Source organism: Octopus sinensis, linkage group LG8 (genome assembly GCF_006345805.1).
Source record: "Octopus sinensis linkage group LG8, ASM634580v1, whole genome shotgun sequence".
Classification (NCBI taxonomy): Eukaryota; Metazoa; Mollusca; class Cephalopoda; order Octopoda; family Octopodidae; genus Octopus; species Octopus sinensis.
Genome location: NC_043004.1, coordinates 89,786,360 through 89,802,957, shown reverse-complemented (window position 1 = coordinate 89,802,957; position 16,598 = coordinate 89,786,360). Strand labels below are relative to the sequence as shown.

Sequence of the window (16,598 nt, the reverse complement as noted above, 5' to 3'; positions counted from 1 at the left end):
TACAAGCGGTGCAAAAACGTAGAAGTGGGAAGCGATGGGGTAAAGGAACACATCCATTTTGGGTATACAATGAATATGTGCCGAGATACAGTCTCAAGGAGAGCAAGGGGGAAAATAGAAGGCGTTTACTTTTACGTGCTGAAAGCAAAGCTGGACAAGACCTTACATGTTAAATCTCTTCGATGGCACCGTCCTTCCATCACTATTATACGTGCGGGAGTTATAGGCTACCACGAAATGTGAATAACATCGATGGGTTACAACGCAAAGGACCATGGAAAGACCTAGGAATATGATTTCGAGAGCGTATCCGAAATGAAGTAATTCGAGAATAGAATCTCAACTGAGTTCAACATTTCCGTTGTTATGTCATCTATTCCTGGATTTTATCCGCTTTAAAGCCTTCACTGACCAGACTATGTATAAGGTTTCACATATCTTTTCCATTTACCTTTTGTCCCGTGAACCCGTCTTTGTTCTTGAGTGCTGTCTTCTTTATATTAGGTTGTTTCACGTGAAATATCGCATTTTTAATTATTTGTTATTTCAGTCATTTAAAAATTCAATTTTGTATACCTTGCACTTAATCTTGACTGCTTTTCTTTCCCAACAATTTTGGTATACAAAATTCGTACCCACAGACCTTATGAAAATGATAACAACCAAACTATGTTGAGTGATTTTCTCGTATGAGTACAAACTGGGTCACTCTACCGCAGGCGCTCCACCGAGTATCAAGCGGGCCTTTGGTAATGGTTTTGTTGACATCAGAACTGTTCAAAGATGGTTCCAAAACTCTCGCTCAGGAGATGACAGCTTTGAAAATAAACCAAGGGGTACGCCAAAATCAGTTAATTGGCATTATGGATTAAATGCTTTGGTTGAACAAAATCTGAGAACAAAGGTTCGAAAACTTTCATTAGAACTCCAAACATCTCGCTCAACTGTTTTTGGACACATGTAAAAAATCGGAAAAGTCAAGAAAACAGATTGGTTTGTTCCACATCAACTGAGCGAGATTGTGACTTATTTAAGCATTTTGAACTTTTCATGAGCAATAAAACATTCTTAAATAGAGAAGAGGTAATTGAAGTAGTAAAGACGAATTGTTTTAAAGATGGAATATATGACATAGAGAAACGTTGCGTAAACTTCATAAATGAACATGGATCATTCTTTGATTAAATAAATCAGTTCAATAACACTTCTGAAACATTTTATTGTTACCTTTCAAATACATTTCATATGAAACAAGCTAATATATTACGCTGTGTCTCTCCTGCATCTCTTTAAAATGTTTCCTCTCTCCTGCAGCCTACAATAACTTCTTAAGTCTATAGTTCTCGAATTTTCTTTCAAAATGTTGCCTCATAAGCCTTGCAAAGAACAGAATACTGAAAACCTTCATAGTCTTCCGTATCTCTAACATTGTCTTTGTTTTCTGTTCGGAAGGGTCTCGGTTAACAGTTCTTGCTTCTCACATGCAAATTTTCATTATCTGGATCGGTGAATCAAATTATTCAAGCTAACTCCAGATTTCCTTCGTAATAATATTCCAGAGATGCGTCAAATCAAAGGCTACGATGCGTTGGTTCTTCATCAAGATGCTCAGTGCCTCTTTCCCTTTCATCTCATCGATGACGATCTTTGCCCGTATCAAATTATGATTGCTTCAAGCGTTCAATGGACAAACAACTTAGACGTCTTCAAGTCTGGCATAGGTTTTATGGTAGGTAAAGAATGAGCATTGAAAATTGTATCCTTAAAGAGGTGTGTGGAGGACACGAACATTACGAATCTTAACTGTGTTCAACTGACCTGTGTTATCTGCCAGTTTATATTAATGCTAACAAGACTTTTGAAACGTCCTATATACATACATACATACATACATACATACATACATACATACACACACACACACACATACATACATACATACATACATACATACATGCATACATACATACATGCATACATACATGCATGCATACATACATACATACATACATACATACATACATACATACATACATACATGCATACATACATACATGCATACATACATACATACATACATACATACATACATACATACATACATACATACAGGATCAACATACTTTCTACCAAAAACTGAAGACACAAAATCCAAAGAACTACCGACCAATAACATGTTTCAATACCACCTGCAAGATCATCACATCCATACTAACTGAAAGAATATACGCTTTCCCTTAACAGAAGTCTATATTTCCACTCTCAAACGAACTGAATAGCACCAGCTATGGGTTAAACGTGTATAATACTACAATAAACCATCTATTCTATATGGACGATCTGAATCTGTTTGCTAGAAATGACGAAGAGTCAGTAGGGCCGTTAACAACTGTTAAAGAGTTCAGCAATGACATCGGGATGGGTTTTGGCCTTGATAAGTGTGCTAAAGCAACTTTTGTAAGAGGCATTCTCAGGCAAACAGCTGCCATTTAATTAGATACCGACGCTATCATCAAGGAGCTTGACCCACAAGAAATTTAGAAATACCTGGAGGTAAACGAGGGAGATGGTATTCAACATGCTTCTATGAAAGAAAAAATAAGAAAAATAAGACTCATACTAAAAACTGAACTCAACCCCAAAAATCGCATCGAAGCCGTTAACACCTTGGCACTTCTAGTAGTCCAATATAGTTTTAACATCATTAACTGGAATCTTACAAAGCTCCAACGCCTGGACAGGAATACAAGAAAACTACTAACATTTAAGAACATGCCTCAGCCAAAAGCAGATGTTGATCGTCTGTCCCTACCTAGAAGTATTGGGTGAAGAGGAATGATGCAGGGAGAACTGGGTTAATATAGGACGTAACAAATATCAGAAAATCAAAAAAAAATGTGTGTAATAGGTGTAAAACAACTTCCTATGAACGAATATAAAAATAAAATTTCGCGCACGCGAAAGGGGGGTGGGGGAGAGGCCTCGGAAAATTCACATCGGGAAGTTCCGAAAGCGTCTGAGGAGCTGACCCGGGCACCAAAACAAAAAAAAAATAGTGTAATATGTGTAAAACAACTTGCTCTAAACGAATATGACAAAAAAAATGCGCTCTCGCGAAAGAGGGGTGGGGGAGAGGCCTCGGAATATTTATATCGGGAATTTCCGAAAGCGTCTGAACCGGGCACAAAAACAAAAACAAAAACAGCGTAATAGGTGTAAAACAACTTGCTCTAAACGACTATCATGAAAAAAATGCGCGCTCGCGAAAGGGGGGTGGGGGAGAGGCTTCGGAAATTTCACATCTTCAGTCCACGGCCTTTAAACTAAGAAAAAATAGTGTAATTGGTGTAAAACTACTTGTTCTAAACGAGTATCAAGAACACACACTCACACATGAATCATAAACTCCGTATTTCGCAAAAAAAAAAATAATAAAGAGAAGAAATTCTGGAAAAAGTGAGGAAATGTTGGATCTCTCCGCCATGTGAATCAAAATACGTGTCAGAAACATCTTGAAATACTACAGAAATTATGTTACGAAAATGATAATGTATACATACCTCTTTGAGTGGTCCATCGATAATGATGATAAAGAAATGAGTTGGATTTGAACTCAGAATATTGACTAACACAACTACATACTACAAGACTCAAAATATTCAGCCAAGTCACCACCCTTTAACTAGCAATAATAATAATAACATCAATAACATAACAGCCAAAAGATTTATTTGTTCTGAAAATAACAATCATAGTAAATAAATATGTTCTTTAATATTCACATTCATGTGCACAGTTAAACACACTTACATACAAACAGTCACGCATGCATAATACTGAACGGAACACATAAATGAAGGATGCATTACTTAGTATATATTACATCTAGAGAATTTTGATTAATAAGTCAAATATGCAAATTATAAAGATAATTAATTGCTTTACTAAACAGTGTTGTAAAGGTGAAAAAATAAATTTGGGAAAAAAATACACGCCAAAACTAATTAATAAAGGATAATTAGGGAAGGATTGACACAAAATAATAATTTTTTCTGTCTCTTTTTTTCTGATAAATGCATCTTAATAAGTGAGAAGAATTGCATATATCTGAACTATTTCAAAGAAAAGCATAAATTTAATGTTTAAAATAGCTTTAACCAAGGAATGAGATCCAACATTTCTTCACTTTTTCCAGAATTTCTTCTCTTTATTATTTTTTTTTTTGCGAAATACGGAGTTTATGATTCATGTGTGAGTGTGTGTTCTTGATACTCGTTTAGAACAAGTAGTTTTACACCAATTACACTATTTTTTCTTAGTTTAAAGGCCGTGGACTGAAGATGTGAAATTTCCGAAGCCTCTCCCCCACCCCCCTTTCGCGAGCGCGCATTTTTTTCATGATAGTCGTTTAGAGCATGTTGTTTTACACCTATTGCGCTGTTTTTGTTTTTGTTTTTGTGCCCGGTTCAGACGCTTTCGGAAATTCCCGATATAATATTCCGAGGCCTCTCCCCCACCCCTCTTTCGCGAGAGCGCATTTTTTTTGTCATATTCGTTTAGAGCAAGTTGTTTTACACATATTACACTATTTTTTTTTGTTTTGGTGCCCGGGTCAGCTCCTCAGACGCTTTCGGAACTTCCCGATGTGAATTTTCCGAGGCCTCTCCCCCACCCCCCTTTCGCGTGCGCGAAATTTTTTTTTCATATTCGTTCATAGGAAGTTGTTTTACACCTATTACACACATTTTTTTTTTGATTTTCTGATATTTGTTACGCCCTATATTAACCGAGAACTGTACTATAAGACCTACACAATAGCAATGAACAAGTACTTATCTAGTACAGAGGAGTGGGTGTTTGTGTGCAAACAAGAAAGTAGCAAAATGTCACATTCTATTGTCAAGGAAGCTTGCAAATTCTCAAGAGAACTCGGCATTAACCCTGAATTAAATGAGGAGCCTGAAACCACTGCCACAAAACAAGCAAAATGGATCAAGCAGACTGTAAAAAAGAACGGGCAGAAGCAAATTGAGGAACGGTTGATCTAGTAGCCTCAGCATGGACAGTACATACTTCGTAGTCGAAATGCCGATGTAGACCAAGCAACAACCCATCAGTAGCTGAGATGTTCAGAACTGAAAGCAGAGACTGAAGGTTTCATATTGGCAGCACAAGATCAAAGTTTGCTTACCAAACATTACCAGGCTAACGTTCTTCAAAACGATTCTGCGACACATCTGACGAAACAATATATTATTTTGTCTTGGGATGTCCTGTGTTGATATCAAACGAATTCAGAAATCGCCACGATAGGGTAGGACAGTATTTACATTGGAAAATATGTAAACACTACAAAATCAGAACTCCTGCTTACTGGTATGAACATTATCCTGAGCCAGTCGTTGAAGGTAAAATTGTCGCTATCCTCTGGGATTTTCCAGTCAACATTGACAAAACGATCCAGGATAATCGACCTGCCATAATTGACAAGGAAGAAAATACATGTAGACTAATAGATGTAAGTGTTCCTATTGATAAAAATATATCTGTCAAGGAATTTGACAAACTAAGTAAATATAAGGACCTGGAAATTGAAACTCAAAAGATGTGGCATTTTAAAGCGAGAACTGTTCCTATTATTGTAGACATGATAAAAAAAACGTATGTCAGAAACATCTAGATAAGATCCCAGGAGAACCATATTGGTAGAGTATCGTTTACTGAGGTAAATTAAGCAGCTTTATCTAAATGATAAGTTGATATTAGTTAACCTTCTATCAATGTTATTAGATTGAGAAATCTTACAGTTCGATGCTATTTAAATAGAAAAGCTCACGAAAGATTTTTAATACTTTTACCGATTGCTATTCATTCATCCTTGATACACGTTCTGAATGAATATAAACTTCCACTTGAAAATATTCGTGGGCAGTCCTTTTAAGATATTGCCCTTTTTCGCGGGTCGGTAAACCTCACCCAAGTTTCAGGGCTCCAAAAATGTAGATGCGCCACTGGCTAAATACAATAAAAAAGATAGATGAAAAGACAGAAGGTAGATATAAATAACTGAAACTTATGGTACGAGTAAAAGGAGTCTTTGTGGAATGTGAAGCAGATAATATTTTGTTATTAAATAAAAGATAAACAAATATTAAGTTGTGTGGATAACCGGGTAAAATATATTCAGAGAAAGCAAAATTTTTACATCAAACTTTTAATCAGTTTCTGAATTCAACAACTCAGTTTATTGCTTGTCATAATAACATTAATTAAATAACAGTTGGATTAGGTAAGCAAGGCATATCAATAAATGACTTAAACCAACATGGATTATAATTATGACTAATCTTCGGTATTATCATTCACAGAGTCAATCACAGAGAAAGTCAAATCACAGAGAAAGTCAAATCACAGAGAAAATGCAATCATAAAGATTTTTAAACGTTTGCAAAAGCAAATTCAAAGATTCATTATAAAGGATTTGGTTACATGTAACTAAGACGAGAGGGCATTAGTGGACGGGTGGCTGTGCTGTATTTTGAAAACTGTTGATTAAACATAATTTAAACATAATTTAAACGTCACTTGTTTCTGATTGACGTTCAATTACACTAAGTTTATTTAAGATGTTGACAGTGTAAGATACTCGGTTATTTCATAGATACTATGTTGTACTGATCCCTATACGGTTCTCATTTCTTCCAATATTCACATTACACTTACATGAATAATTACATGTTTACTTCGCAAATTATATGCATGTTATAGGCGCAGGGGTGGCTGTGTGGTAAGTAGCTTGCTAACCAACCACATGGTTCCGGGTTCAGTCCCACTGCGTGGCACCTTGGGCAAGTGTCTTCTGCTATAGCCCCGGGCCGACCAATGCCCTGTGAATGGATTTGGTAGGCGGAAACTGAAAGAAGCCCGTCGTATATATGTATATATATATGTGTGTGCGTGTATGTTTGTGTGTCTGTGTTTGTCCCCCTAGCATTGCTTGACAACCGATGCTGGTGTGTTTACGTCCCCGTTACTTAGCGGTTCGGCAAAAGAGACCGATAGAATAAGTACTGGGCTTACAAAAGAATAAGTCCCGGGGTCGAGTTGCTCGATTAAAGGCGGTGCTCCAGCATGGCAGCAGTCAAATGACTGAAACAAGTAAAAGAGTATGTGTTTCCATGAATATCGATTTGCCAATGAGCGTGTATATGTATATTTATATATATATATATATAAAATTTGAGTTACATCGTAACCAAATTTATAAGTGGTATGTTTAGCTTGCAGTCCCTAACAGGTTTTTCGTTGAGAGCGGTTTTTCCTATTTCTTTATCATCAAAAGTAAAACCTTGTATATTGCAATATTCTGCTGTTACAACCTACTCAAACATTGCATTGAAATATGTCCATCGCTTGTCTAAATAAAAACCCCATTATTAAATAGTCTTCTATAAATGGTACATAAGTAAAAGAACCAAAGGAATATCGAGCATAATGATCCATTTTCTTTGGTTATACCTTAAGAGAAAATGGAATTGGTATTTACTTCAGATAAATTTCCTTTCAAGTTCAAGCAATCGAAAACTGAAATTGATCTCTACACAACACTTACTACCACTAAATTTATCACATAAATTTATAAAAGACTTCAACAGGCGTAGCTATGTGGAAGGCGCATGCGTGACTGTGTGGTAAGAAGCTTGCTTCTCAACCACATGGTTCCGGGTTCAGCCCCTCTGCGTGGCACCTTGGGCAAGTGTCTTCTACGAGCCGACCAAAGCCTTGTGAGTGGATTTGGTAGACGGAAGCTCATCGTGTGCGTGCGTGTGTGTGTGTGTTTTTGTATTTGTCCCTTTACCACCGCTTGACAACCGGTGTTTGCATATTTTCGTCCCCGTAACTTAGCGTTTCGGCAAAATAGTACGATAAGATAAGTACTAGCCTTTTTAAAAAAGTCCTGAGGTCGATTTGTTCGATTAAAACCCTTCAAAAAAGAAGAGAGATTCACAATTAAAACTAACTTCACTTGTGCCTCCGAGAATTTAATTTATATTATAACTTGCTCAAGTCTTGGGCATAGCTATATAGGACAGGCAAGTATGGTACTTAGACGGAGATCTACACTATATAAGGAACATATATGTGTACCATAATGATTTTTAAACGTTTGCAAAAGCAAACATGGCCACAGTCAAATGACCGAAACAAGTAAAAGATAAAAGAAAAAGGTGTACTCTAAGTACTTGATTACAGCCCAACTTTAAGAAGGAGGCAAAAGTTACTTAAGTTTAAATTCAGAACAAGGAAAAGAAAATGAATACTTGAAACAACTGACTCTATAACTTAAATACTATAATGGAGAAAGCTGCTTATTTATTAGGTATACATAATTACTAAAAGTACTAAAAGAAAGCAATTGTTAATGGGTTGACCGTCTTGAAATATTTCTATAAATTCATGTTCTAAGAAATTTCTTATAATTTCGATTTCTCAAGTTTATTGAATTTTTTTCACTCCAATTTCACACAAATTTAAATACTCATTGCATTCACTGCGTATAATTTTTCACAGATTCATTGCATTCGCTGCGGAGTACTCCATTTTCATTTGCAAAGTCTCTCACTTTCTCTTTTAAGTTTTCATTCGTTATTTGGAAAACCGATAGTTTATTCTATTAATCTATTCGTAAAGTAGAAACAGTATTTATTGAATGAATTTTTTTTAAATACCCGTATAATGTTTGAACGCAGGATAGCTGTGAGAAGAGCCTAGAAAGTTGGGTAATTACTATTAGAAGACCAGGAGAAGAAAAAAGTTACCGACAAGTGCTCGAAACTTACACCTTATTCACAGTCTCCAAACATTCTATACTACTAAGCCAATATGTACACAAACAAAAGGCGGCGAGCTGGCAGAAACGTTGGCACGCCGGGCGAAACGCCTAGCGGTATTTCGTCTGTCGCTACGTTCTGAGTTCAAATTCCGCCGACGTCGACTTTGCCTTTCATCCTTTCGGGGTCGATTAAATAAGTACCAGTTACGCAATGGGGTCGATATAATCGACTTAATCCGTTTGTCCGTCCTTGTTTGTCTCCTCTGTGTTTAGCCCCTTGTGGGCAGTAAAGAAATAGGTATTTCGTCTGTCTTTACGTTTTGAGTTCAAATTTCGCTGCGGTCAGCTCTGCCTTTCGTCCTTTCGGGGTGGGTAAATTAAGTACCAGTTGGGTACTGTGTCGATCTAATCGACTGGCCTTGTGCCTAGAGTAGAAAAGAATATATACAAACAAGTTGCACAAGTGACTTCAACAGTGACACACACACACACATCAATACACACTCGCGCACACACATAGATACACATACACTCAAATAAAAGGCAATGAATGTGTGTGTGCGAGTGCGCTCACTGACAAAACTTCGTGCTGCATCACTTTTGTGAAATTTTGTCAGTGAATAGGTTGCGGTTTCAAAGTGACGAAAATATTTTAATACAAATGATATTTTAATGTCCTTTTCCACTCTAGGCACAAGGCTCGAAATTTGGGGGGAGGGGGCCAGTCGATTAGATCGACCCCAGTACGCAACTGGTACTTAATTTATCGCAAGGCGGCGAGCTGGCAGAAACGTTAGCACGCCGGGCGAAATGCTTAGCGGTATTTCGTCTGCCGTTATGTTGTGAGTTCAAATTCCGCCGAAGTCGACTTTACCTTTCATCCTTTCGGGGTCGATAAATTAAGTACCAGTTACGCACTGGGGTCGATGTAATCGACTTAATACCTATGTCTGTCCTTGTTTGTCCCCTCTGTGTTTAGCCCCTTGTGGGTAATAAAGAAATAGGTACTTAATTTATCAACCCCGAAAGGATGAAAGGCAAAGTCGACCTCGGCGAGTGAAATTTTAATGTTGAAGTGAAACTGGTACTACAGAGGTATTACTTAAATACAGGTGTTACGTACAAATCATTTTAAATGTACGCTGTGTGGACATGTAATGACACCCTAACCCTAAAAACTAACCCTTCCGTTCATGTCGATACGTAGACGCATCGGGACCCTGATCTAACTATGCCCTTAAAGAAACGTATTATGAGGAAATCTGGCAGATCTCTAATATAGAATTACGGAGATGTACTTGCATAGCAAGTGACCTGATCTGAGATCGTGTGCTGAAACGAAAACAATTGCAGTGTGGAAGGTGTTTGTAAGCCATTTAAGAAACACACAAAAGCCGTTCGATTCACTTCAATATTTAAGTTTAATTTGTCAAAATAGTTTCGTCGCTTTAAGACCGCGACCTGTTAGCACGGATTTTTGTCAGTGAACAGGTCGCGGATTTTAGCGACGAAAATATTTTGACAAATTAAACTTAAATGTTGAAGTGAATCGAACGGCTTTTGTGTGTTTCTTAAATGGCTTACAAACACCTTCCACGCTGCAATTGTCTAATATAGAAGATATACAACAAATTCGATTGTTAAAGCGAAATTATTAGATAGATAAATCCTAATTATAGTACAGTTTTCTTCTCATCATTTATTAAATAAATAAAGTAAAGTAAACTTTGTATTTTGCTTAAGAAAAATGCTTCATTTACACAAATTCATTTTTAAAAATTCTCTCGTGTTAAATATAACAGTGCTGTAGAAACATAACAGCGTTGCATCGATGAACTTAATTTAGAAATGAAAACGACAACATAGAATCACACAAGAGTGTGACTGATTTTCCAGCACTGTTCTTAGAGGTTTGGCCATAATTTCTGAAATGGGGGTGGGGGTGGCAAAATAACCCAAATCTCACAAAATTAACAACTACTAAGAAGCGTTGACACTGAGAACCACAAGCATACACACGCATTCCCATACCCACATATACGCTCGTGTACGGACGCACGCAATCACGCACACATACACACATACACACATATTAATATTATAAACATCAGGTCACGTGATAGCCTTTTCGGTTTGTGAGAACGACTTCTGTCACAAAATCAATTAACCAGTATATGGAAGCACTCCGTCGGTTACGACGACGAGGGTTCCGGTTGATCCGAATCAACGGAACAGCCTGCTCGTGAAATTAACGTGTAAATGGCTGAGCACTCCACAGACACGTGTACCTTTAACGTAGTTCTCGGGGATATTCAGCGTGACACAGAGAGTGACAAGGCCGGCCCTTTGAAATACAGGTACAACAGAAACAGGAAGTAAGAGTGAGAGAAAGTTGTGGTGAAAGAGTACAGCAGGGATCACCACCATCCCCTGCCGGAGCCTCGTGGAGCTTTTTTATGTGTTTTCGCTCAATAAACACTCACAATGCCCGGTCTGGGAATCGAAACCGCGATCCTATGACCGCGAGTCCGCTGCCCTAACCACTGGGTCATTGCGCCTCCACATTAACCAGTATAGCGAGAAAAACAATGGCGCATATAAAATTCTAACATAACTTTCTTGACTTATCGAAATAAATAAGTTAGTGCTTCGAAGTTGGCAATAAATTTTGCTCTTTGATTGATTTCCTTGATACGTTTCTGAAAACCAGTATGTAGACCATCCATCACCGAAGCATTATCATATGCTTGCCCATTACAATTTTGAATATCAATTCTGTCTTACCCTAAATTTTCCAAAATCATTGTTGAAATATTCTCGGCGGTTTTAATTTTTTTCATTGAAATCAACAATTGATTCTACAATCTCATCTTTATTTTCACCGATCATAACAGCGTAAAATTGGGTTTGTTTGATTCTTATAAGGAGGGATATCAAATATCATGGAAAAGTACTTAGCTTCTTTTACTTGTTTGATTACTTTACCTCTTACGTTCTTTCCTAACGTATATTTGCCATTTAAATATGACTAACCCCTAAGGGTGGATGCTACAGTAGTTTGTAGCCCCAGGAGGACACCTCCTCCAGCTGGCTTTAGACACACTTTCTGTGCCCTATCAGTATTTGCAAAGGGAAACCATCCTTCCAGTCTTCAACTTATGATACACACGGACTTGAGTTTCTGGGTATCAGAAACTCGAGTCCGTGTGTATCATAAGTTGAAGACGGCAAGGATGGCTAGGGCACAGAAAGTGTGTCTAAAGCCAGCTGGAGGAGGTGTCCTCCTGGGGCTACAAACTACAGTAGCATCCACCCTTAGGGGTTAGCCATATTTAAATGGCAAATATACGTCACGATGTGTTACAGCTACTGTTTATAACTCGCTCTAAGATTTATTATTGTTCTTTCCTAAGATTCCTATAAACTCATTCTGAATAGTAGAAAACAGAAAGGAAATAGCAAATATGTTTCCCAACTGAACTGAGCGCGGAGCATTGGATCAAAATTTTGTCAGCAAATGAACTGGCTCTAAAAAATTTCCTGTTTTCCATTGCTTCAGTTTCAACATTAGTCTCAGTTCGCTCCTTCTCGGTGTCCTCGTAAAACCAAATTCTGTTAAGCTATAAATCTAATAATATCATGTAGGTTGAAAGGATCTCTTTCCAATTTTTCACTTGGCATTCAACAACTTATTTTTTTATTGCTTTTGTTGGTTTTTAACTAATTGTTGACTCCACAATCCCAGTTCCAACTCCTTTTATTGTGTAAAATTCCAAATGTGAATTGCACTTGATTCATTTTCAGACATTCTCGGATTCAGTTTCCACTATACTTTGAATCTAGGCTCAGAATTAAATTTTATGTCACTTCTGTCTGAAAACAATTTGCAATAAAAGCAATAAAGAACTTCATTGGCAGGTGAGTACGACATCTATGATTGCAAAATCATTTCGCCATAATGAAGAGTCTGAAAAATTGGTTATGTATTAATCTTTTAGTATTAGTCTTTTAGTATGACTCTTTGATTGAAACACCTTGGTGAATAACTTCACAAAAAACCATAATCTGGATTTTGAACCTTGAAGTATCAGAAAATCCCGTGTGTCATTGCTAATCTTGGTTGGCCATGAGCCAACGTTTTTTATATCTTCTCTGTCTTCACAGATGATTGGGAAATTTTTTTTTTCTCTATCGGCCATTTTGTTTCCCACGTTTGTCATTTTCTATCTTCTGTGAAAGTGTGTCGCTAAAAGAGAGATATTGTAATTTAAATCATTTGTCTAATGCATTAAGTAAACGCAAAAGATCTGCCACCTATTACATAAGCTAAATATCACTGAAACTCTTCAGCTTAGAGCTGTGTTAGACACAGCAGTAAATAAATTACTTTAAAAATATGTTAAAAATTTTTATAGGTAGCGGAAATGTTTCTGTTATCAATTTATATGACAATGGTTGACTGACTACCTACCCGAATACATACCATAGTTAAAGTTACTTTAAATCAAAAACTGAGTAGCGTCCCGATATCAAAAAAACATTTAAATTTCAGTACAGCCTATATAGGCTTTATAAAGCAGACTAAGAAGTGTCGCTTCCAAAAAAGCATCGCTCGGGCTGGCCACCCTTCCTCATCTCCTAGCTACGCTACAATGTAAACATAAAATAATGCTAAATGTTTGTTTTTTAATCCCGGTCCTACCTATAGCGCAATTTCGTCTCATCATTTAGTACAAAGCTACGTGCAAACCACGAGTTAAATGAAATTTACACGAATGAAATTATATTGAAATGATCTTCGATCATTTTATGCAACAATGTTTCTAAATGATATTGAGCTGAATAAATAAACAACATGCACTAAGCTCGAATTTTTGGTTATAAGCAATTTTTCCTATTAATCATTCCTATATAAACAACTAGCAGTATCGCCCGGCGTTGCTCGGGTTTGTAAGGGAAATAACTATATAAGCATTTTTAGAGAGTTATAGCCAAAAAATAGCAAAAAAAATATATTAAAAATGGAAAACAATTATGGTAATTTTTTTTTAAATCGTTGACTTATCGTAGACATTTTTAGAGAGTTACTTCCCTTATATAATAGCGAAAAAATGCATTAAAATGGAAAAAAGAATTATAGTAAATTTTTTTATAAATCGTAGACTCATCGTAGACGCGCGCTAATACCCAGAAGGGCTCGATATGAACCACGACTATAAGATACCCAGTTTTGGTTAAACTGCACCGCAAAATGTGGGAGTAGTTAGGAATCTAAATCGTAGGAGACAGACACACAACTTCACTTTTATATATAAAGATTAATTTTATGCAAGCTATTGTTTCAGTAGTTGCTTCAGTGCAAGGGAGAGAATCATCTTGTCAGCAGTCAATATCATTTATTTTCTGATAGTAAAACAGATTTGCCTTTGATAAGATGGAAGATGTCTTATAATATGTATTTTTTTTCTTGTTTTTCATTTCAACTATGGAATCCTTAATATTCATACACAACCACAGTTTTCAATACTCGTATATTTTGACTTATTAACTATTTCGTTTTATTTGTAACTTGTCAGAAAGAAGCAAACTGATTTCTAAATTATACTATAAAAATGAGAGAGAAAAAGAGAGAGTAGAGCAGAGAGAGAGGGGGAGGCACGGGAGGGGAAAATACTGGGGTAAAAAAATTTTTTAGTAGAGAGAGAATATAGGGAAAATGTTATTTATATTAAGTGATATTCAAGGCTTAATTAATTCCCTATAATTATTATAATGAACCTTATTGTGTGTGTGTGTGTGTGTGGTGTGTGTGTGTGTGTACTCTGCAAGGCGCAGGCGTACTGTGTGGTAAGAAGCTTGTTTCCCAACCGCATGGCTCCGGGTTCAGTTCCACTTCCGCTAGTGTCTTCTACTATAGCCCCAGGTCGACAACTTGTGAGTGGATTTGGTAGACGGAAACTGAAAGAAGCCTGTCGTGTATATATATATATATATATATATATATATATATATATATATGATTGTTTGTGTCTGTGTTTGTCCCTCCACCATCGCTTGACAACCGATGTTGGTGTGTTTACATCCCGTAACTTAAGGTTAGGCAAAAGAAACCGACAGAATAAGTACCAGGCTTATTTTTTGACTAAAAGGCCACTGTCAAAATAACTGAAACAAGTAAAATAATAAAAATAATATATACATACATACATACACACACACACACACACACACACACACACACATATATATATATATATATATATATATATATATATATATATATATAATACAAATAAGAAAATGGAGAAAGAATTTAGTTGTTTTATCAGCTTTAGGATATTAGAATGTTGACTTATTTATTTATTTTACCAAACGAGAACCATAATAACATACATATATATACATTATAATTCAATACATATAAGATAAGAAAACAATTATAAAAACCTTAATATAAATTATTGGAATCATTAAAATCACTCCTTACAGCTGTTTCAGCACAATAAGTAAGTTAATTGCATAGCAATTAAAAACACTTGTGTATTAATAATTTGGGTATTATACCAACAGATAAGTATTATACCTTAGTGGGTTGGATCCGCAACCCCTAACTTAGTTGGTATATATGTGTGTCTGTGTGTTTGTGTGTGTACATATATACATACATACTCACACACACATCTATAGCCAGACAAAATGCATGATAAAAATTGTGTGTGTGTATATACATATATTGAAAGGTTATTCTACATGCACTGCATCATCGATGATGATGCATTTTACGTATTTCTTTATGTATTTTTATCATTTCATGATCTGATCCACTGTATATCAGGTAGGAAATCGCACATTAAATTGGCAATTTTATTAAATTTATGTTGGTACATACATACATACATACATACATGCATACATACATACATACATACACACACATACATACATACATACATACATACATACATACATACATACATACATACATACATGCATGCATGCATGCATGCATACATACATACATACATACATACATACATACATGCATGCATACATACATACATACATACATAACATACGTACATACATGCATACATACATACATACATACATACATACATACATACATACATACATACATACATACATACGTACGTACGTACGTACGTACATACATACATACATACATACATACATACATACATACATACATACGTACATACGTACATACGTACGTACACCTCCGTGCATGCATATATGTATCTGAGCGTATAAATCGGTGAACATAAAATAATACATCGATGTAGTTCTTCGCACCTTTGTCAACAAGCAACAAATACTATTTCGTTTTCAAATATGTCTTAAATATGTTTAATGTTTAAACAATATCAAATATATCTAGAACTACGACATTCGATAAAAACACAATAGCATTTTGTTTTTGTTTCTCATACATTATTCATGTATCATTTCATCTCAATCTAGTGTAAGCTATCCTCGGCCCCAAGTCCCTTCCATTCATCTCCTTCCTTTGTTGGTAGCAGCGTCTACCGCTTCTCCCCTCACCCCAACACCTTCTCTTTTCCATTTCTAAATGCAGACATATACGCACATGCGCACGCGCGCCACGCGCCGCGCGTGAACTCACACACACACACACACACACACACACACACATACTAATGCGTTTTGCATACATGCATCCACTGTCTTACAAACATTCGTACAATTCTTATAATAAGCAGAGAGAGCTTCATTCAATGAATGT

At 36.3% G+C, this 16,598-nt stretch overlaps 1 long non-coding RNA gene across 2 annotated transcripts in view; it reads right to left on the bottom strand.

Moving 5' to 3' along the window:
- The window catches only part of LOC118764622, a 111,494-nt gene that overhangs the window by 26,875 nt on the left and 68,021 nt on the right, over positions 1 to 16,598 (bottom strand). The window lies entirely within an intron of this gene.